Source organism: Bactrocera neohumeralis, chromosome 5 (assembly GCF_024586455.1).
Source record: "Bactrocera neohumeralis isolate Rockhampton chromosome 5, APGP_CSIRO_Bneo_wtdbg2-racon-allhic-juicebox.fasta_v2, whole genome shotgun sequence".
Classification (NCBI taxonomy): Eukaryota; Metazoa; Arthropoda; class Insecta; order Diptera; family Tephritidae; genus Bactrocera; species Bactrocera neohumeralis.
Genome location: NC_065922.1, coordinates 42570491 through 42595305, shown reverse-complemented (window position 1 = coordinate 42595305; position 24815 = coordinate 42570491). Strand labels below are relative to the sequence as shown.

The following is a 24815-nucleotide window of genomic DNA, read 5'->3' as shown; positions in this document are numbered from 1 at the left end:
AACATTTTTAATATTAATATCGGACTATATTATAAGGTTGTTTCGGTTAACATTTCAGTTTAATTAAAAGCCAAGTGAATATGTTCTTGTTTTTTGCGGCAATTTGGAGTCAAGGAGTGGGCAAGGAGTCTTTATGTTTCAATGTGGAAGACTCAGGAAGAGACCACACTTTCAATGAAACTCGAAGGTGTAAGGCAGTGATTGTTGGTATCAGACTCAGAGAATCTGGGTTCTTAAACGAACAAGTATCCTCACACAGTTTGACTTCATGCCGGATCACTTAGATCATGGAGTCGCGAATCCGAACTCTGGTGGCACCTTGTCTGCCCATATAACGACGAAGGAGCTTTGGGTGAGAAGGTAGCAGTAGATCTGCTGCTCCGGAGTGTAGCCTTGAACTCATTTACAGTGCGTTCAGGGTTGGTCGAGGAGTGCCTAACCTCGCTATCAAAAGCATTGAGTGTCTTTGTGATAAGACTGGTATGGGCGTGGGACCATGGTAGGTAGTTGTAAAGCTAATAAGCTAGCAAGAAAAGGCACTCTAGAACCGCTGTCGGTAGAATGGGAGCGGGTCGGTGCTCCCGCAGCTTCTTGTGCTTTGCTGCTAGATAACTGGGCTCGGAGAAAGCTTGTCCAGTGAAGTCTTTGCCCTCAGTAAGGCTGGCTTTCCCCTAGTTGTGCCACATCCGCTGTAAGGTTTGGAAACGTACCAGTAGCACTATGGAAGAATAAGATGTGGAAACAACTCAACACTTCGTTCTTGACGGTCCCGCGGTTGGGAAGTCAAGACTCAAACACTTGGGAGTATATACTGACGGCAGTTGAAATTAAATGTCTATGCAAATTTGTATTGGCTACTAAGTGTTTTGCTAATTTATAAAATGGAACATGCGAGTTCTTCTTTTCTATGGCTTCACAAAGGTCTACATATAGCAGTCCATCATTTTATCTAACTTAAAACGTCTGATTTCGTCGTCTGCAAATATGGATTTTCAAAAAGCAAATAAAGAAGCTTCATATGTATATGAGGCGGCAATCTGCCCTACTTTTAAGTATGTATGTACGTAAGCATGAAAGAGTGGAACTTCCGCTTGGTCGAATATCATTGCGAGAGGGTAAAAGCTGTGCCAATAGTTGGTTAAGAAGTATATGCAACAGTTAGTTAGTAACAGTGAAATGGAAGTCGCTGAAGCGCACCTCAGGGTCGCCGGTGAGAGCAGCATTTATACTTTAATTATATTTTTCCTTATCACGCTTATGATCTTCGCTTTCGGCAGCTGGCAGCATGCAGCAGTCGCTCTACTGGAAAATTGGCAATTTCCACCTTCGCTGAAGATTTCATTTCGGCCAGATGCCTCTCGGTTTGGTTGTGGGTGATTTCATAAATGAAAATAAATATGTGCCTTTGACTCAATGCTTGAAAACAAATTGGAAGTCCTTTGAAAAGAGGTTTAATTGAAGCAAAAACTGTCGCAGTGTAAACACGCTATGAAATTGTTACTTTATTCTCGTTAGTAATGGCTTATTGCTACAATACAGCAGGCAGCACCCAGCTGTGTTGTTGACCAACAATACACCTAATTCACCAGTTGATTGTTTACCTAATTGGTCTATTAGCTGCAATTACGATTACTTTTTGTATTTCCACGAATATAATCGAACAAGCAAACGAATTATATTTAACTAGTTGAGTATGAATTTTTCTTTGATTTGTACAGTCATGATAAAAATAATAGGCCATATTAATCATATGAAAGAATGTATAACGTAATCTCAACAAAAAAATAATAGTTTCGGATGGAAACACTACGATTTCAGCAAAACGAATCGTGATATTAAATTTAACTTTAAACATGAGAAGAGAACTGCTAATTGGAGGAAGACTCAACCTAGAATCCAATTGAAAATCCTCTAAAACGAAAAGAAAAATTGGTTTTGAACCGACTCTAACTTGTCAGAATGGAGTTGGTAACTAGGGTGGCATACCACAGAGCCATATTCCAATATAAGTCGAACCAAAGTTGGGAAAAGAGTTTTAGTAACATGGGTATTTCTTTAGACCAACATTTAATAAAATTGAGAATACCTTTTGCTTTCAAGACTATAGTATAAATAAAAAAGACCAAAATTAAGCTTAACTCTCCAACCAACAAAGTTAAAGACGTGCTCTAGTAAATAGTACTTTATTTCATTTTGAGATTTAATGACAAATCATTTCTAACAGACCAAGCAACCCAGTTATTTGAGTCCGATTGCAACAGACATATTTTCTCAATTGAAGAATTGGTCATCATAATCGTTGTGTCAGATCAACAATTGAGTGTCTAGTGGCAAAATTTGCATCCACAGGTACAGTACAAAATGTTCTCGTGCTAATGAGACAAAGAAGTGCCCGTAGTGTCGAGATTATTGTTGCCGCTAGTGCATCAATTGAGGAAGACGCAAGTCTCTCACACGTCGTTCTCAAGTGTTAGTTCTTAAGCGGTGGGCATAGCTATGGGGAGTTTTGCGAAAATATCTTGGCTTACATCAAACTGACGAAAGAACTGAAGCCGCTTGACTACCAGAATCGTTGTATACTCCTGAACTTGGCTGAGCAACAACTTGAAAATGATCCGGATTTTCATCGAAAAATCATTTTCAGCGATGAAGCTCATTTCTGGCTGAATGGCTTCGTCAATAATCAAAATATGCGTTATTGGTCCTCATTGAATGATATGGACTTGGACAATATATGGTTCCAATAGGACGGCACACACATCGAATGTCACATATCAAAATCGATTAACTTAACCAAGTTTGGTAAAGTTGTTATCTTACGAAATGGCCCAGTCAAATAGCCACCTCGGTCCTGCGATTTGACGCCGTTAGATTATTTCCTGTGGGGCTACGTCAAGTCTGTGGTCTATGCCAATAAGCTAGCGACGATTAATCGTCGAATATCGAACGTGAAATTGCAACAGTATCGACCGATTTATGCTTGAAAATCGTCGAAAATTGGGTGTAGCGTCTGGACTGCTGGAAGCATGCCCGTGTTGGCCATGGAAAGGAAATCGAGTTCCAGACATAATGGCATCAAATTTACTTTCACAGGAATAAAGAATTTCATTGATATTCTAAACTGTTTTGGTTTTATTAAAAAAAAACTTTTTTAGCGCTTTTATTGAAAATCCCGTTACATGTATCGAAAATGCCTTAAATGGTTAATCTGGCATGAAACATTGATACATCGTTTGGCAGTCCGCTGAATGGTTGTTGCCGAATGTTAATGTGCCTTACTACCCCGATTTGATGTCCAAATTAATATAATACTAGTTCAAATACTTCTCTCTTTTCGAACTACTTCGACTATTTGCCAACGTAATGCCACATTTACATTTTTATTTTGTTTTAATTGAGTCGTGTACATATAACTGTCGTCACTTTGTGATGGTTTGTGTATTGTTAGACTGTATTTGAAACAAATATGACTTCTTCAGCTTTTGCTCAAGTTTTAGCATGAATAATAAATGCCAACAACATATACAAGTACAAGAATATTCATATTATATAATAGTATAATTTCAATTATTATTATTCTGGTTTGGTGCTGCCTTTTCTATTGTCTGAATAAAGTAGCTTTTAGTACGTGTCGATCTTTAGTGAGTGAAGTGACATTAATTGTTGAATATGCTAATATTTTTAAACAAATTCCTGCCTGTGTATACTTGGGCAGTTTCTTTCAGCTAGCGGTTTTTTGTAACAGTGTAGATGTGTATGCTTCATGTATGCGAGAAAACACTCAGAATTTCGCCTAGCAATAACATATTAAAATTTAATAGGTTCCAGTATTTTATAATTATAAAAAGGGTTCGTCCCTACTAATGGACAACATGACCCATAAATGACAAAGCTAAAATCATTATGCAAAAGCATGACTTGTTCGTATAACAAGAAAATGCTGTGCCGAGAGAGTAATTGTACGATGACATTGACAGTTTTGTGTCCATAATTATATTAACAGAGTACTTATAAAACACTTTCAACTAAATAAAAATTTTGAAAAATTTTGCACTTTTTCTTCATTTTCATTTAAAGTTTTAACGACTTTAAAGAGTTTTTTGCGCCAACGCTTGTGTTGGCAATTAGTTTTTGTTTGAATGCACTTGTGCTCCTATTTGCACTCTCGCTTGACTGAACATCTTTTACTTTGACAAAGAAAATACCTTTTTAATAAAAATCTCACTTTGAAGTTGAACAGGTCAACTCTCAATACAAATGCAAATACTTCAAGGAATATTATTCATTTATTTGTTCAGCGAAACCGCAATCACATGAAGCATGAAATTCCTGCAACAAATCGATACTGTAGTCTTTGATGTGTGATCGCTGAAGTTTTATTTTTTTCTGCTTTTGGGTTGCTACGACAGGTCTTAGTTTCCTTTAAGTTTATAAAAAATTGTACTAACAATAATAAGAGACTCACAGAAGACAGAGCAAAGTGTCTTGTTTAGCTACTTTAAAAGCATTTCGATGGATGAGGTGTTATGAGTGATGGGAAGGCATAATAGGCCAAAATTCACATTGTATACTCTATTTATATATGTATCTACTCTATCTTCAAATATTGCTATTATTATTTCTTTTGTAGCAAAGCTTAGGGCTCATTGTTTAATATTGTGTTATAAATTCATACATACTTATATAAATTCTTTTTTTAAAAGAGTAATAATATTAAGAGTGTTAAGCATCAATGAAGTGGCAATTCTTCTAACATACAAGTATACATACATATAAAAATACACTGTTAAGCTGCCAGATTTTTTTCAGTCAATAAGTCGATGTTTGCAACTAAAAGTGTAAGACTTATTTTGTTATTTTCCTTTCAGCACATTGCTTTGCGCTTTCAATGCAATGTTGCCATATTTTCCCAGTGTTTACGCTCATCAATCAAAATTTTCGTTTTCATTTTATTTCATGATTAATTGTTGGAGTGTTTGTTACGCCTTACGATTACATACGCTTGAACCGAAGCATGCCGGGCACTTACGCTCCTCACAGCAAATATCCCTTGACACCCTCCCATATTGGGATTAGCGCCGAGCCGCTTCTTGCTTTGCAATTCAGTTGCCCTTGACATTTGACCAGTGTAGCCTTCCTGGTATTTTCTCTAAGCTCTCTAATGCATTCATATTTTATAATTTATTCTATACATTTACGAGATTAAAGTGCCAATTTCATTCAGCGGCCGAGCCGTTCGTACGAATGAAATGTCAGGCACATGATTGATTAGGCCACTCGTGAAACTGGGAACACTCGGGAGCCAGAGAGAAAGGTCTGACATCCGCAAGCAGCTACACGAGCTAAACTGCAGAGCGCACGAAGGTCCATCTGTAAATATTTACGTTTAACATTCTAAGTTTGCTTGCTTTATACTCGCATCCATTCAAACTGTTTAAGCAGATTTTTGGTTTAAGCACTCACTGCTCATTAATAAATAGAGGCGCTAATATGTGTGTGAGTAGGTATGTATGTATGTGATATAAGCCGGCTTACGTTTACTATGGATGGGAATGTACTGCAAATTTTGCGGAAGAGCGTCTGCTGCAATTTCATTCAAATATTTCCCTAAAAGCAAACAAACATTGCTGGTTTCAGTACATACAAGGCAGAAGGCAGAGTCATTACTAGAATTACTAATATATAATCTTTTAAGTAGTATTGCATTAAATAATAACATTTACATTTGCGCATTACAAATTATATGGATTTAATAATATCACATTTAGTTTTCGGTGCATTAATTAAAGAGACTTAAAGTCTTTACAAATAGCACCGAGAATGGAAAATTAAATGGAAATTAAAGCGGAATCAGTAAGCGCAGAGTACAGGACTTAACCGAATTTAAAATTTCACGTCCATAATGAGTTCTCCTTTAAGGAGTCTTGCTGTACGAGAAAACATTTAGAAATACGTTAGGGGGAACTGATATTTGTTTCTTAATCTGCAAAGGTGTAGAAGATGTTATTACTAAGTACAAAGTTTAAGTGCTGTGCTAAGTACCAAACTTGAAGTTTTACTGGTATATCACTACTTCTTCTTCTTCTGAATTGGCGTAGACACCGCTTAGCGATTATAGCCGAGTTAACAACAGTGCGCCAATCGTTTCTTCTTTTCGTTTATGTGGCGCCAATTGGATATTCCAAGCGAAGCAAGGCCCTTTTCCATTGGTCCTTCCAACGGTCTTGGAGGTCTTCCTCTTCCTCTGCTTCTCCCGCCGGGTACTACGTCGAATTCTTTCAGAGCTGGAGTGTTTTCGTCCATCCGGACAACATGACCTAGCCAGCGTAGCCGCTATCTTTTAATTCGCTGAACTATGTCAATGTCGTCGTATATCACTACTTCCGTCCGAAATAGCTAATGCAACTCTTACCGTAGAGCCTATATATTTGTTATACGGCAATGCGTGATATCAATCAAATTCAGCTCTGCTACTGAGAGTTTAAGGGTAACAGATCCCGTTTTGCGCTTTCAAAGGCTGATCAAAGCAATGGATGTTATAGGAATATTTCAGGTCTTGGAACAAAACAAAATTATGTTGATGTAGCCTACCAGGTTTCGTCATAAAATACAACATAACGGGTAATCTAAGTTGAGGTACTTTTTCAATAGCCTTTTTTGACAGATCACACGTTTGTCGTGTCAAGCTGTCATCTTATTTTTGTTCAGTATTGTATGGCATTTTATCTTGGAAATCGTTCAGCTTTATTACGAAAATCCCGTTCTGTAAAGAATGTGTTTCGCTCGCTTCGCTCAACTTTTGGTCAACATAATCAGCTTCGCTCTATGGGCTCTTGGAAAATTCCAAGAAGATCCGATATTTTCAAAATTTTGTTCAGTGATGAGGCTCATTTCTGGCCCAATGGGTGTATAAATAGGCAAAATTTTCGCAATCGGGACGAAGCACAACCTGAAGAATTCAAAAGCTGCCATTTCATCCAGAAAAAACAACGGTTTGGCGTGGTTTGTGAGCCGGTGGAATCATCGGTCCACATTTCTTCAAAAATGATGTTGGTGGGAACGTAACCGTCAATGGTGACTGTTATCGCGCCATGATAACCGACTATTTATTGCCGGAAATTGAAGTTCGTGATCTCGGCGAGATTTATGCGGACAATCCAGCTTCGATTCAGGCTTTGGAGCAAAACATCACGCCTATCATTCGCAAGTTACCAGTAGAATTGCTCGAACGAGTCATGAAAATTTAACTCAACGGATGGACCATCTGAGACGTAGCTGCGGCCAACATTTCGAAGAGATAATCTTTATTGAATTTTAAGTTACTACGTTTTTTTTTTAAGTAGAGAACCTCGAAAAGAATGACTCTTCATATATAGAAAAATAATCCGTGCAGGATGACAAGGTAAAATAAAATATCTTGATAAAAGTTAAACGTGTTTTCGGGTGAGTTTAGATGGATGTCATAAAACGCCATTGCCCGCTCGTTCAAAGTGATAAACACTAAAATAAGATATAGTATCTAATTTCTGTGGATTGCCGATCAACCGATTGTGGGCTAAAAGTGTTGAAAAAATGGGTGTCGCCTCGCCCACTAATAGGTTTAATCTACATACTTCCTATGCCACTAAAGTTACAATTGCAAAATTATTATATTAAGCACAGACCTGAAGATAATCCAAAAATAAAACAAAAAATCGGTCTAGAACCACGCCTACTTTTTGTATAGCTCAATTTTAAATTCCATTTGATTATTTAACTTTCCAGTACACAAATTACGAAGCAATTGATATAACTAGATACAATTTTACACTAACACATTATGGCCAAAACTTGTCTGAATCCAACTAAAACTGTTCAAGCCTCCAAACACTTGAAATGTGGACCACTGTATCTACCGTTGACTTTTGACCGAAAATATCGAATAATATATGGGATATACAACTAAAATTCAGAGACAAATTTCTTTCGGTAATAGTTTCCCTGTGTATTAAAAATTGATTGAATCGGGTCAACACTTGCCTGAGCCCCATATACTTAATAAAAAGATATTCGAACGTCCGGGTGACTTTATGCTGGAAGTATGGGCCAATATTTGAGTTATCTCAATGAAAATTACGGAATGTCTTTTACTCATAGCATTATATCTTTGTGCCGAAAATAGATAATAAATAGATAATATCAGCATTTTTGAACAACTGCCTGATATTATTCCACTTTATTGCTGATTGCATGTGAATTATTTTAATTAATCTCAGGAAACATTTAATTAGTATGTGGCGTGTTAATATTATGTGTTACTGGCAAAAATAGATAAAATCTGGTCTAATGGTCTGCCCCCAGCTCCTATATTTTCCAGAACGAATTTCTCGGGCTTTGATTCTTGCAAGTTGCACGAGTATAAAATGTTCGGTTACACCCGAACTTAGCTCTTCCGTACTTGTTTTTCCCTAAAGTTATTTGATGAATGGATCTGCAGATATTTGACGAAATATATTTGTCTTTTAATACAATGCTATATCTATCTCAAGTCTTTATTGCGTATGCTTTGACGAATCACACTGTCTTAAGATCAGTGCAACGTGTTGAGTACAATTGCTTTGAATAACAATGTGTTTTACTAAGGTAGCTTGAACAAGCAAAAAGTGGAGCCGATGGAATTCTTAAGCTTTGATTTTAATTTTAATTAGTTTTTATAAGCTTTTTTGAAAATTAATTAAAACTTTGCAGCTAATATTTAATGGATCCTGTACAAAATGTTAACGACGTAACTCAAAAGCCTGTGTTATACACTCGTGAGCTCTAAATTCTGAATGTAAGCAAATGCGCATAAAATAGTGAAGCTCTAAATTTCAAATAAAATTATATAAGCACATTACTCAGTAGAACGAACGTACTGAGCAATGTAATTTTACTTAAAAATGCACTTCCATTGGCGATGCAGTTTGCAGCGTCGCTGTCCGCGCGGTTAATGTGTGAAATGATTTGGTTTAAGGGGGTATTCTCATGTAATCACTTCGAAAAATCGATTTTTTTTTTGATATTTTGAGAGTAAAACCTATTGAAAACATGCTGTGAAAAATTCAGACCCAAATTCATAGTATTTGATAAGTTACAGCTCATAGTCGCCGACGTGTCGTAAGCGACTGTCTACCAGGCGCCATGACAAGTCTGCATTTTTCTCGAATCATCATTTTCTGAAACTGTCATGGTCCTAAAAAAAAGTATTCAACCGATTGCTTTAAAATTTACATATGTTCTTCTACTCATTTATAGTTATCGTCCCTACCAGAATTGTTTATTTTCGAAAATATTTTCATATATTTTTTAAACGATTTTTAACGAAAAAAAAACAAGATTTTCGTGACTTTTTTTTGAAGTTCGACATTTTTTTTTAATGAAATTGATTATATTTGGTAGGGACGATAGCTGCAGAACTACTGAATAATAATCCATTCGATTTTTTTATTTCAGACAACATGAACAGCCGCTATCACCATGACCAGTGAACTACTTTTTTTTTGTTGGGGACTACTTTAATTTAAAAAAAAAATATTAAAAATGTAAAAAACGAAAAAAAAATTTTTTTTTTGTACATTTCAAAATACTAATAAAAATATATTAAAAAATTAAAATGATTGAATTTTTTTTGTCGCATAAAAAAAATTTTCCTAAAAAGTGGTACATGAGAGTACCCCCTTAAGTAGAAACCAAAATCTGCGTTCTTTGCGTTGAGTGCTAAAGTAGTTTGTTAGTTTTTTGTGGGTTCTTCACTCTAGCACTCTAGTGTTGGCATAGTTGTAGCAACATTTATTGTTTTAGTCCGCATTAAGTTAATTCAGTCTACTTCAGCTTGGTGGCTAACTTTTTATGCCGGACCCTGCATCTGTATGTATGTGTTTCTTAAACCGTATAGCAAGCGCAAATTTGCCCGGCATTCTAGTGAAACAAAAGATATGAACATTGTTCGTTGAGTTTTTTTCGCCATTTACATTTGCGCTCAGCAATTCGTTTCATTTTCTTTTCCGTTTTTGGCGAATTTTGGTGCTTTCCATTTGTTCGCATGCAAGCGGTATGGTGTTTTTCGGGAAGTATTAACGCGCTTAAATTGATGAAAATACATTTCATTTTACATTTGTATGCACTTAGCAAATTATTTCACTGGGAGAAGGGAGGAAGCGAAAGAAGAAATAGTGGAGTGAGTAGTAATATAGCTAAACAAACGGAAATTTAAATTGAGCTCGAACGGTTGAGTTATAAGCAAATACTTATGAAACAAGAAAAAACGTTAACTTCTGTTGCACTGAAGCTAAATACCCTTGCAATTTTGTTAGTAACTATGTGTGTTGAGTTTGTATGGCAGCTATATGCTATAGTAATCTGATCTGAATAATTTTTTCGGAGATTATATTATTACCTTAAGCAGTAATCCATGTCAAATTTCGTGAAGATACCACGTCAAATGCAAAAGTTTTCCATACAAGAACTTGATTCCGATCGTTCGGTTTGTATGGCAGCTATATGGTATAGTAATCCGATCTGAACAATTTCTTCTGATATTACATTATTTCTTTAAACAATAACTCATACCAAATTTCGTGAAGATATCTTGTCAAATGTGAAAGTTTTCCATACAAGAACTTGATTCCGATCATTCAGTTTGTATGGCAGCTATATGCTATAGTTAACCGATCTGAACAATTTCTTTGGATATTACATTGTTGCTTTAGAAAATAACCTGTGCCAACTTTTGTGAAGATACATTTTGAAATGTGAAAGTTTTCCATACAAGAACTTGATTCCGATAGTTCAGTTTGTATGGCAGCTAAATGTTATAGTGGTCCGATATCGGCAGTTCCGACAAATGAGCAGCTTCTTGAAGAGAAAATGACGTTTGCAAAATTTCAAAACGATATCTTAAAAACTGACGGACTAGTTCGTATATATACAAACAGACGGACATGGCTAAATCGACTCAGCTCTGTTCAGGGTATAAAAATGATTGTTCTTATTGTTCAAACTTGTTCTCGAAATAAGTATTTGGAACCGTTCTGAGGCACACTTTGCTTTCTGATTGCAAAAAACCTGGCAAAACTCGGAATGATTGAAATATTTGGAGTATACAAAAAAAGTCGAAGTGGAAGGTGGTTCCTTTTAGCAAAATTAGATACTAAATTGGCCTTTCAACTACCAGACAACTACAGTGTGTTCCTGTGATTTGAGATTATAGCAACTGAAGAACGCCGCCTTGTTCTGATATCTTTAAAGTGTGCTTACAGGAAGAAATATATTCAAATATACATACTCATAGCCCAGCGGATTTGAAATCACTAAAGTATCTTTTATTTTCATCGAAGATAGTGAAATAATGCCTTGATGTCTGAATAGATCTAACGACCTAAGTATATCACGAAAAACCTGCTATTGTTCCAGGACAAAGTGCAATTCTTGGAAAAAATCAAGCAGATACGCGGTGCTATAATTAGATTTCGATAAAGAGGGATTGAAATATTTTTCAATTGGTTGCCTTCCGTGGCGATCACAAAAAAGACCTCACTGACTTTTTTTTTTATAATTTTCCAGATGTTCGGGATGGTACTGCGATGGGAGGGCCAAGCTTGTTTTCGAGCAGCCCTACACAAAAAGGTAAGGAGTTGTCAAATGTTGAGTTATGGAAGACCAGTCAATGTTACTTAGATATAGAATTTTAATATTTACCGATCCTCATCAGAACTTGTAGTGCACTAAGGACAACACCAACAATGCCACTCAAAGACATTTTACAGGGTATCCTGTAGATATAGCTGATGTGGGATTTGCAGCCAAGTCTGCTATTAGATTTAGAGAAGCTGGGCAGGGAAACACTGAAATGCTCCACTACTTCGATTTAATTCCTTACAGATTGGATCACTGCATCGTGGAACCGTCACCTGGTGGTTTCTTCTCAGCACACACTCCTGGGAGCGATTTGTGTGATGGAGGAAGCCGTTGGAGAATATGTAGGTGCAGTGAGCGTTTTCACCAAACCATTAAATCATTTTTCAAGCGGAGGTCAACAAGATATGCGGTACATATACAGCTCCGAAGTGCAGCCTCCTTCAGAGAAGTGTGTGTTCACTTCAGTAGCCGAGCGGCTATACTGGCTTTGGGCGAGCTCACTCAAGAAGTGCATGACCTAATGAACCACAGCTGCAAGCCTTCTCCTTATTGGATTTCTATGAGTGCTCGGACATAGCGAATTCGCCGGAAACAGCAAAACAGATGAGCTTACTAGGACCCCTTACTTCAATTTCATCCGACTGGAAAAGAGGCGGTATTCCGAATGCGCTCTAGCGCTGGAGCTATGGACCTCCAGTGACCTCGGCAAGTGTTGGTTAACAACCAGAACTCGTCTGACTCTGAGATCCTTCTGGCCCAAAGTGAACAGTAAACGGTCTTCCGGACTACTTGCACTTCGCAAAGTAAAGCTCGCCGCAATACTAGGTGTTCTGGCAGGACAGTGTCCAATAGGTGCACACGCTATGCGACTAATTATTTTGTCAAATCCTTTATGCAAAGCTGTCGACACACCTTTTGAGAACCTATCGAAGTGGCTCGGATTGATTTTAATTGCCTTAATAATTTTTTTGGGTAGCTCAAAACGCGATCTATAAGGTGGTGCACTAGAACATAACATCTGATGAGTCGGTGTAACGAGTTTTCGAGACAAAGGTTCTGCGGATGGAGTCGATGGAACGATGAGCTGTACAAAATATACGACGACGTTTGAATAATTAAGCAAATTAAGTGCCAGAGGTTCCGCTGTCGTCCGAATGGATGAAAACTTCAGTCCTGAGAGTATGAATCGTAAGGGGATGCAGAGAAAGAGGAAACCGCCACTCCGTAAGAGATCAAGTGGAGAAGGACCTGGTTACACTTGGCTGTTGTAAACTCATCTATAACCGCGTAAGCCAATAAAGAAGAAGAAACATCTGTTTGTTTTTAAAACTACAAAACCTGTAACGGTTAATATATTTAGAAGATAAAAAATTCAATGATACTTCTTGTTACACCTGAGCTTATAGATAAACTTACATACGTTTAGTAAATCATGTCCGAAATTCTGTCTGTCTGTCCGTCCGTCCGTCCGTCTCGTTAGTTAGAGAAAAAACGTCATTTTCAAAATCTCATTTCAACGACAGCTAAAAATCAAAATCTTCTTTTTCGAACGAATTGGTTTTCAGTACGCAAATTTTAGTTGTAAACGGTTATTTTAGCCAACAATTTAATTAGAACCAGGAATTCTTGATATTTGTATTTTATTTGGTATATTTATTTACCGACAAGTGTGTTGTTGTTAAATATTTGTTTAACATTTATAAAAGCTAATAATTCTCTACAAACTGCAGGACATCAGTGGATGTGTTAAGGCAAATATTTGTAATTTGCTAAATATTTGTCTGTCGATCCTTCTGTGTGCACTTGTATTTGTTCATTAGTTCCATTTAATGACAAAATCACTTACGAGCTTCAAGTAATTCTCCTTGCGCATATAAAGCCAAATTAAGTTTGAAGTGTGCCGAAAGAAAACATGAAAGTCTGTGTAAGAAAAATATAACAAGCATCTGGGGTGTATATTTAAAAAAGCAATTACATTGTAAATTGTACACAGACAAGTATTTTTGGTATTTTCTATGAGTCTTTCGCTAGTTGTGTGGGTATTGGCAAGTGATTGAGAGCTTAGAGACGCACAATTGTGCCAATAAAATGACAAGATAAGTGCGTGTGCACAAGTTGATTTGTGTTGAAAAGCTAGAAATAGAAGAGAGTGTTTTCAATTTAGAAGTGATTACACGTGCTCCTTCATACGATGCGTTCAAGTGGGCAAATATGAATATTAACAAACAACTTCAATTACATTTAATATAAATTATTGAAAAGAAAACATCTAAATGAAGAAATCTCAATAAATAATTAATATTAGAATATATTTTTGTATTGAAGATCAACGCATAATATGCTTTAAAGTTATCCCGTACAGCAGGCTTTGCGGAGGAATTCTCACATTTGTCAGTGTTTTGTGGAAAATTTATCATTTGTTTTATGGCACTTAAAGAACTTATTGTTGTTTTGAGACTACCACTCAATGGATTCTCAATTTATTATTATTACATTTTCTGCTGGTATACGTTGTTTTTTGGCTTAGACGAGCTTTATAAATGAATAAAGCTATTGTCTAAGGCTCTATCAGCAATTCAGATGTACTTGTATTCTAGAACTTCCAATGACCAACATTTGTCAAATAATAATTTTCCCCCTGTAGATACGTGTAGGGAATGCAGTGCAGGTCGCCTCCAAGTCGGTGCATCTTGGGTAACGCTAAATGACCTGCGGACTTCACGGACTTTCAACTCCTGCACTAGTTAAGCTTTGTAACCCAGATCTATCTCGGAAGGGGCTGCTCCTGGGGCGACGAAACAGTAGGAGTCTTTTCGCAAGGCCATTCTGAGAGCAATAGGATGAGGGAAGCCGGTAGTCTGGTTAGGTATCTGAGCAGCATGTTAATACACCCGAGTGGGTCGAGAGGGTGCTGAGCGAAAGCGAAGACGATAGCGCAGAACCGGACGCAAATAAAGCTAAATCAGCGGTTAAGCGGGAAACGTCGCATGAAGGAGAAACCTCCCTTGCTAAAAGACTGCGACTGTGGCTGCGCCAACCTCTAGCGAAGTGGCTGAAAACGCTGGCTCAAAAGAGCTTGGCGTGTTCGACCGCAGCAGTGAAGATGGTGTCATCTCCGTAAGGATTGGAAGAGAATAGCGGTGACTATCTCCTCAGTCTTCTCTTAAAATTTAAGAGTGCCGAATGGCACCATGGGCTTCATAAGCTCCTTAGATGTGCCAGTGAATGATTGACTCTTCATTATAAAGTGAAAGTTTCTCAGGTGGGCCAGGTATGAAAGGGTGCCAGATTGGAGACTGTAGACAAAGTGAATCTTCCACTTCGCCCTAGGGTACGCATCTCGATGCCAGCTGAACCTTTTTCTGCGAGTGAGAGTTAGGAAATCCTCAGATGCAAAACCAAGAGAGCCATAAGCTATGGGTTCGAAAGGGTAGTCCTTAGGGTCCTCTCGACTACTGCCAGAGCTGATGGCACTCAAACTGCAGATTCGATGGGTACAACAGGCGGTGATAGCGATGGTCAAAGGACCATGGAAAACGACCCGAGTCTCTCGTACGTAGCGAGTTCTGGGAGCGGTTCGTTAATCGGCGATAATAGGTCTTTGCTAAAAAAATCACACTGTTGATTTTCAAGACAATATTTTCGATATAATTGAAAGCAATCACCATGATCTGATAATCTCATGGAGAACTTAAAGAGACCTTGCTTGTCAGAGATTTTGGAAGACATGCAAATGAGATGTTTGATTGTATTCTCAAAGTTTTGAAGATCTCGTCACACTCCGCAAGCAAATTAATTTTTTGCAGTGAAAGCAATTTGAAGCCTAAAAATTTCGGAGCCATTATTGGCTGTTATTTGATGTTCAACAGCTACTTGAAATGCATTAAAGCACTTTTCGAAAGCGCTTACGCACTTAAATCGCACATAAACTGAAAGGAAAATATGATATTGTGCCTTTAAGCACTTTGAAGCCAATTTATTTATTCGACTCGCAAGTGCGCTTGACTTGGCCACTAATTTTTAGCCAATTTGTTGTCCATTTATTGTTCAGCTTATTGCCGAATATAAATGTGCATGGATTTTCTGCTTATTATAACCGTAACATAAACAAGATGGCCCAGACGATGACGCTACTTAATTTGGTCTATTGGTCGTGTTGTAGCTGCTGTTGCAGACACATTTTTAGTGCTTGGAAAATCAAAAAGGAAAATACCAAGCATTTTTGTTATGTTCAACACGCGTAAGTTCTATTCCCTTCTCATTGTTTCTGCTCCAGCGCCGGCGCTCATTGCAACAATGTCAGCCAGACTTTTGCACAGATTTGCGAGCAGACCTTTTGTGTATGCTTTGAGCCGGCGTAAATATTCAAGGCCGGCCAGCGTCGCACTTGACATGACACGCGGCTAAGGACAAAGTCAACATTAACAATAGTCTGGGCGGTTGATATTTGGTGCAGGCACCAACAGCTCATCCCAAGTCACTATGGCTACGGAGATTATATGCAACGAAGGGCGGTAGAAAAGACGAAAAAGCGGCACAAAAGAAGAAGCGAAATATTTTTAACATTTTTTCTTAGCTTTTTGCCGTAGAATATTTCTAGTGGCAAACCGATTTAGTTGCTAACCGCTGTGACATTTGCTGACCGGCAGTTTGCGCATTCAACTGCAATGGCAGCAGCCAGCAGTGGTTAATTAAAAATTATTAATTTTTACTATCACTGGCGTATTTCAGCAAGCTTCATAACAGCGGTATCATGTGTATGTATGTGTGTGTGCATAACGCTCGGTACAGCATTTGCTCGAAAATTATTTAGCCACTATATAGTATATGTATATTTACATTGGTTGATCTAATGAGTTAGTTGCTGCTAGAAGAAGCATTGTGACCTAAATATATCTACTTATGCTAATAAACTATACAAGAAATATAAAAAATACAGTTGTTGTAGTCTTATCAAGGCGACATTGAGTACTCCTTGCCAGCCTCGACGGCATAATTTAAACTTAAATCAGTTCGAATGAGTTTCGGCGGTTTTAATCTGTGTTTTCAACCGCACTTTGTCGCTTTGTCCCTACAGTTCGATACCCTGGCGACCATCCAATGAACAGCACAATGAAGCAACTAAACAAATTTATGTGTTTAATTAAAAGTAAAATAAGTGCTTGTTAACTAAAAGACTTTGAAGTCTGGTGGCGAGCTGATAGTTCTGCGTCGAATATGCATTTGAACCCTTTTGCAGAACAGCTATTCTGTATTGCCTCGTTATAGTACATAGTAAACATTTTATTGAATTGTTTGGTTTTAGTTGGAAGCATGAAGAATTGTGAAATTATTGCTTCATTATGAACACTAAGATCATTAGTTTTTAAACTAAAAAGTAAATAGTTGTAAGAAGAAAGGAAAATACTAATAACATACATATTTAGGATATGTATAGAGTGTCATCCGAGGCTTTTTGTCGTTTTTAAATGTGACCCATTAGCACAATATTTTGCCTTCTCATTCTCTTCGACTCTTAGGAAAACAGCTCGTGAGCTTTGAGATGTAAAAAACGTTTCTGGTTTAAGGTTTGGCAAATGAGTATATTAACTAGTCTCACAAATATCATATTTTCTCATTTTTTCGAAACTTTTTGCCGAGTAAAATTTTTGGCAACTATTCTCAATTACATGCGTGTACATTCGAGATAAAAAAAAATTGATTTTTTTTTTAATTCACAGGTGGATATAACCGCTTAACCTCAAACAATTTTCACTAGTGATTACTTTTTTGATTATTATTATTTACTGGACTGTCCTTATTTGAAGTCGGCATCTAAGCTCTTAATAATAAAAAAGAGCACTTAAAGATGCTTTGCTGTCTTCTTAATTAATTTTTCGAGCTTCTCGTGCGCTACGGTGATGCAGCAAATGTAAGCTTCTCGCACAAGCAGCAGTCAAGATAAGTCCAATTATTAGAGCTAAGTGAACAGAATCCAATGTGTTTTAACGTGGGTATCTGCCTAAGGAGGCTCAAATCCACGGTGTTTTCTATTACTAGAAACACACAGATCAAAACAATGCGTTGATCAGCGCCCCAAAGCATGAGTGCGTGCACCCGCATCATACTCTGGAGAACCAAAGCATGAGTGCTGGCATATACACTTACACTTTGGTTCCAAATTGAAAGGGTGGGACTCCCTTTCCACCTTGGTCGGGTTCGAGGCCCACCTAAAACCTCTGCCGTACTCTGGGTCCGACACCCGGCCGCAGTGCGACTCCACATTGGACTAATGTCCTTCCTGCATTTAGGTTTAAACCACAGCCACCACGAATCTCCCCAAAGGGCCAAACCCAATGAGCAGACTGAAGTGAACTTCAGGGGCGGCTGCTCCCCGTGGTACCATGTTTTAGTCTTTGGTATGACCTGTAGTCCAAGCTTGCGCTTAAGCTACTGCCAGTCGAGCCCCCAAGAATTCCAAGGAACTCTTAAGAACCCGACTGTATGATTTTTGTTGTAGCTTGAAACTCTAGTATTTGTTATATAATTGCAAACCCATTTGAAGAATATAATAACATTTCGAGCTATTTTTATAGCACTTTTCTGACTAATGACCATGCTGACATTCGAGACAAGACCAGATAAATGTCATACACAGTGCATGTGGCTTTTAGTCGCCTCTTACGACAGGTATGCCTTGCCGCGGGCATATTCGGTCCCCCCTATCCGCAGGGGGAAGCTAAATGAACAGTCTATAATTAAAATTAACAAAATCAAACCATTATTTCTTTCGAAAATAAAATGAATATACTTATAAAAACAAATAAAATTCTAAGCCAGTGAGATCATTCAGTTTATTTTGTGTTTTCAATATTCTGCTTTTTTGTCAGGAAGTTGTTGATAATTGGATAAAGCATCTTTAACCCCTCGTCTTGCTTTTGAACGCCATCGGATGTTCTCTTTGCTTTTCCTCGAAATCACTACAGCCTTTATTTTTGTTTTCTTCTCGCTCTAGACTAGCTGCTGTTTTTTGAACTCCCTGCATTCTTTCGATGTTTTCCATATGTTCCTCATCTAAATCGGCATGTTTTGCTAATTTCCCTATTTCATCCATGTCGGCAGAGTATCCAATGTCTCTGCTTTTACTTAAACCTGGCCAAATATTTTTTCATAGACCTTTCAAAGATGTTTCTGTTATCTCTCATTCCAAGAAAGGTTTTTGTTAGCGATCATGATATGTGACCAGGTCTACGAAAAGGGAGCTAACGTGCGAAAACTAGTTTTCTGGGAAACAGCTGTTAAAAATAAACAACTCGTTTCGTCAGTTTCTCGTTATTGTTAGTGAAAATTGATTTTTTGACACCTAAGCCCCCTTTCCGTAGACCAGGTCACATATAATAGGCTATTCAGAATTCTCTAATTGATTGCTTCTCTTCCCCTCTTATTTTTGCAAACATCTGCTTTAACGTTAGCAGGATATAACGCCTTGGTCCATTTGTTGCATTAAGGTATGTATTCGGTTGCATAATTTCGTGGAATCTCGGGTTGAAGCACTAAACCGATACAGCGAATGTGATCTTACTGTACTAAAATTTTAAAGTAATAGCTTAAAGAGTTTTTGAATTGCATCCTTCTAAAGGGTGACTACAGCAGTTTAATCAGCTCAATCACGTTATTTTTAAGCTCTCAAAACTACATTTTTCAAATATGCTAGAGTTATTATTCTTAAACTAATGAACCGATCTTCTTCTTTACTGGCGTAGACAACGCTTACACGGTTGTAGCGGACTTACAACAGCGAACCAGTCGTTCTTCCCGATCCGATTCGATCACTATCAAATATTCCCGCATGCTCTGTGTATAGTTCACCAAACAATGGCATTGGAGGTTTTGGTCTGAACAAATTTTGAATTTGGCAAGCTGAAAACGACCAAATTTTCGAGTAAGGTCTACATTTTTTTGAAATACCGCCATTTTTTTAATTTTTTGGCTGTAAATCACTGTACGGACAAAATCTTCAAGCAGCATTTGTTTTTAAGTTTCGCCCTCCACTGCTGTAGTGAACGATCTTTCTTTTAGCACCGTCGGAGATTGCGTGTATTCGAAAAATATTTATTTTCATAAATTTTAGTGTGTATTTTCAAAATATGTATGTTTGTATAAATATACTACCTTTAAAATTTGAAAACTATTTTTACGGAACTTTTGCTATTTTTGTTAATTCTCAAAAATCGCCATTTCTTAGACTGTCAAACTTGTTCCTTTTTTTTTACCATGTAAGCATGCTAAACTTCAATGAAACAACTTGTTTGTAGCATCAAGGCTCACTGTGCAACGCTTTCCACAGCTGCAAATGATGCTGACCGCAATTCAAGTTTTAATTTAAATAGATTAAAATTTCTGTCGTCGCTTGTCAATGGTTCAATTACTCGTGGCGTGGAGCGAAAGATAAATTATTTTCTTGTCGTTTAGGGTGTTTAAATTAACTGTGGTTTGGGTGAAGACTTCGTTTGGATATGCTAATTTTGATCAATACGAGTATACGTTGTATTTAATGTCAGTACTATTTAAGAAAGAGATTTATTTCCTTCAACTTAAATGCTTGTAAATAAACAATATTTATTATTTTATTTCAGATTTATTATGATGGCATTGCTACACTAATTTGAGGTAAGGATTAAAGCACATGCTATGAGTACTGAAGGTTATATAATATTATTTGAAATAAATTTTCACCTTGAATTATTAAAACAGTTTATATTTTCCATAGTTTTTAAGAAAATTCACTAATCTCTTGTCCTGAAGGATATGGAAATGAAGGAAATTAATTATATTAATATAACTCCAAAAAAAAAGTATTACATTTTAATGTGACTTTGTTCTTTATTTTAAAATTCCTAATTTATTCTTCAAAATCTATGTGGCTGACAAAGTAAACACCTTCACACCTATACACTTGTGCCAACGTTCTTCCGAATCCACGAAACACTTGTTAAAGTCAATTTGCGGAATAGCCTTCAATGCGTATAGAGATTCATGTTTAATGCCTTAAATTGACTCAAAGTGATTTCCCCGGAGCGGTCGTTTGAGTTTAATGAATAACCAGAAGTCACACGGAGCTAAATCAGGCGACTACGGTTACTATATTGGTAGAAAATTTGACGAAAAACTCAAGAAGAAAAACTCAAGCACGAATAGCTTCGCACAAATGACGCATAACACTCAAATAGTATTCCTTGTTGACAGTTTGGCCGGTCACTGGCTACTCACATCGATAAACGAAGAAAACTTTCAATATAACCTTGATTTTTGACTTGCTTGGACGTGTTTTTTTCGGCTTCGCTTCACCTTTACCACGATATTCGGGCGATTGATCGTTTGTTTTCAGATCGTAAGCATAGATCCAAGGCTCATCGCCAGTAATAATACGTTTCATGACATGCTGGTAGTTGGAAATCATTGTTTTACAGACGTTAGCGCGACACTGTTTCTCGAAAAAATGTAGTGATTTTGGAACCAATCGTGCCTTCACTTTTTTTAGGACCAAATGATCTTTCAAATGGTTTACAATGACCCTTACGATCCTTACCTCCAAGGGTGCCGGTAAGATCTCTGACTGTTTATCGTCGATTCTCAAGCACCAATTTCTTTATTTTGTTGAAATGTTGATCATCAGATCGGAGCTCTAATGAGTCTCACTATGGTTCGATTAAATGTATGTATGTACATTTGAAGTATTATCACAGATAAAGGGGTTATATGCAGTAAAAAGGCCGAAATAAGCGAATTTTCCAAAAAAAAATTTCTGTAAAAACTTTTAAATTAATTGATCCAAAAATTTGTAAATATACTGTGATATTTTTTATTTACTGTATTGTAAGCTTAAGCATTAGTAAAAATATATTTTTGGCAAGTAACTAAGCTGATGTCCGGGAGCTGCTCTCAAAAAAGACGCTTTGCGATGACCACTAAATCTCTGTACGGGATCCTCTGAAGTTAAAAGACCAAACAGATTTCGTTAAATGTATGTTAAGTATATGAAAAATAAAGTTTTACTACTTTAAGTGTTTAAAGAAATAAATAATTTCTTACTTTCAAAAATTGTCGAATTTATTGATGAATGATGCCTTTGTAGTGAAAGAAAATCACTACGTTCATTATCATATGTCTAACCACGCAATGATCAAACCGTCGGAGCATCCTTCAATGTAATTTTTTTCTCTCAAAGTATATAATGAGTTTGATGAATGCCAAGTTAACTTGAAAGTAATGGCCAATTTTTAATAGACTTAAAGCTGCCAATGAAATTAATTGCGCCTAAAGAGCATTACGGTAATTTGTAAACAAATGTGTATGCATTATGGCCACAAGCATATTATGAGGGAATTTCCTCGCTTAAGTGCCAAACATGCACGCCAGCGGGGAGCCATTTGTCTGCCACATGTGGAGATGGCTCAATTGGTCGGCCAGTCGTTGGGAGGCAGTGGTCGCTGGCGAAAAATTCATCAATCTGTCGCAACGCCATAAATCGATTCGCAAGTGCGCAAGTGTTCCTCAGAGCGAACAAATGGCTGTATATGCAAATGCCTCTTAAGCACTATATCTGTACCGATATAGATCGTATGTATGTACGTGTAGCGGCGCAAAGGTAAATATTTCTATTTAGCTCAAAGTGTGAGCAGGAGCAGAACAAACCGCAAGATTTCGTTGCGAATAAATTCTTCGCAATTCAATGAGCATTTCCAGGTGTTTGCGAGCGCATTGCTGAATTATAGCAATTGCGAATGTGGCTGTTAATAAAAACAACAACAAATAGACCAACTGTGTGCATAATTAAATGCTTCGTTAATTACGCCATCACAGCTATTAGCCACTTAATTGGTTCAACGCGTAAGCGCAATTTGTGGCAAATGTACTATGGAACATACATACTTACACACCCGACGCATACATACACATATGCGCGCCTGCACACACCCACAATATCAGCTTATGTGCTTGCGTGTGTATGCTATGTGAGCAATGTGTGTTTACGATCGTATTTTATAGTTGAAAATTGAAATATTTTCTTTTTAATGAATCGAAAACTGAGTGAATGTCTGTGCTGCTGGAGCAACAATCAAGCACTTACAATTTGGAAAATTGCTTAAATCAAAAATGAAACGATTTATTCGCACATTTTCGTGCAATGATTTGCATTTTGTGGACGTCAGCAATTAGACTTGTTGTTTTGGCATTTTAAGTGGAGCAAATTAATGCTCAATGGCAGGCGGCATTAAATAAAGCATTTCAACAAAGCAAATAAGCACAAATTACTGCGTACGTATGTAGGTATGCATATGGTATGCTTAAGTACCCATGTGTTTATGAGTCTTCAAGTTTAATGTTTACTCTCTACCAAGCAGCGCGAGGACCTCACGCATGTAAGATGTATAAATATATATATAATAGGGAGTCCAAATTCATCACGATACCCTCTAATTCTGCATTAACTTACCGTAAACTCTAGATCCACCCTGGAGATTGTTTTCGGAACCGTTATTATAATAAAGTTTTCGGAATAATCAAAAACTTTGAAAGTTTGTTTCGGGTATTCAAAAACACGCTGCTATTCTTATCAGAAAAGCGAATATCCTCCAGTTCCTTAATATTTCGAGTTGCGATTGCGAATTTTGCAACAATAAGCTGCTACAGCTACGTGAACTGTATTAAGGGGGTATTCTGGTCTAGAAGCATGAATTTCAGGTAATTTTTAAAATGTCGTAAAAAATAGGCATTTAATATTATTACTATCCATTTTTTATTAGTTATTTGGTAATTTTAGAAGAGTACAAAAAAAAATTAAAAACTAAAAAAGTAAAAAATTTCAAAAATTATGAGAGTCTCTAAAAATTTCCACGTGACCATACCCATGATTTCAACCCTCCCTAGTTATCTGAAACCAAAAAAAAAAATATTAATCTAGAATAATGTCGCAATGGCCGGAACTACGGAAAAGCGGGAAAAATTTTTTTCACAAAATGGCGACTGCCTGAAAAAAAAGTTTTTTTGGTTAACTTTTTCTGACTATTTCGAATTTTTTAAAAATAATAAAAATAAAAATTTGGGTTCAACCATAGACAAGCCTATAAAGAAGACTCTATAAAAATTTCAAGTAAATCGGTCCAGTAGAACCTGAGAAATCGTGGGTATCGTTCCGAAAAAGTCAGTTTTGAGAAAAACGCGTTTAAAGTTTAGGAGACAATTCTAGTGAACACAGACGCCACGTCACAAAATCGGCTGTATCTCCGAAAATAAGTCGAATTTTGAAAAATCCTTCCAAGGACATATTTCTAAAAGTCTAAACTTTCAAGATATGCAAAAATAAATCGATTTTTTCAAAATCCTAGACAAGAATGCCTTAAGAGAGATCAGAAGTACTCCAAGATGTTAAATTAATTTGAAGAAGTCAAGCGAGAAAACACTAAGCATGTGGTCTTTTATATTTCCAGATACGGAATTAATTTAATTTTCCAATTATCTGTTCTATAATATTATAGAACACTAATATATATCTTTAATACGATCGCGATGAAAAGAATGAGATATACATTATAGAAAAATGTATAAATTTAAAATAAATTCGGATGAGCATATTACATAGCTTATCCGAGTGGTGCCTTCCGAACTGTTAAAAGTCCGATAAATCTTGAACTAATAACGCTAAACCCTCAAAATTCTTAAGCATATCTTACTAGTCATATTTCAATATTTACCTTTCCAAACCAATCTTCTTGTTAAGGCTTGATATTAAATATTTTATATGAATTCTAATAAACTAAAAATAACATCATAAATTGGATGCAAATACATCTAATTCTTTTACATTATGCTATACCTATATATATTATATCAAGCATAGGTAAAGGTATCGTAATAAAACTATGCGCCAATAGTGTCCTTTAAGAGCGACACCTTCCTCTTCTTCTTTACTGGCGTAGACACCGCTTTCGCGGTAATCAACCGAGTTAACAACAGCGCGCCAGGCGTTTTTCCTTTTGCAATTTGGCGCCACATCGAGATACAAAGTGCGGCCAGATCCTTCTCCACCTGATCTCTCCAACGGAGTGGAGATCTTCCTCTTGCTCTGCTTTCATCGGCGAGTACTGAATCGAAAACCTTCAAAGCTGGAGTGTTCTTTT

At 36.9% G+C, this 24815-nt stretch overlaps 1 protein-coding gene across 1 annotated transcript in view; it reads left to right on the top strand.

Moving 5' to 3' along the window:
* The window catches only part of LOC126758104 (sex peptide receptor), a 122826-nt gene that overhangs the window by 38946 nt on the left and 59065 nt on the right, over nucleotides 1-24815 (top strand). The window contains exon 3 of the mRNA XM_050472136.1: nucleotides 20271-20304. The gene's annotated coding sequence lies outside the window, so the exon portion shown is untranslated. The remainder of the gene's footprint in view (nucleotides 1-20270; nucleotides 20305-24815) is intronic.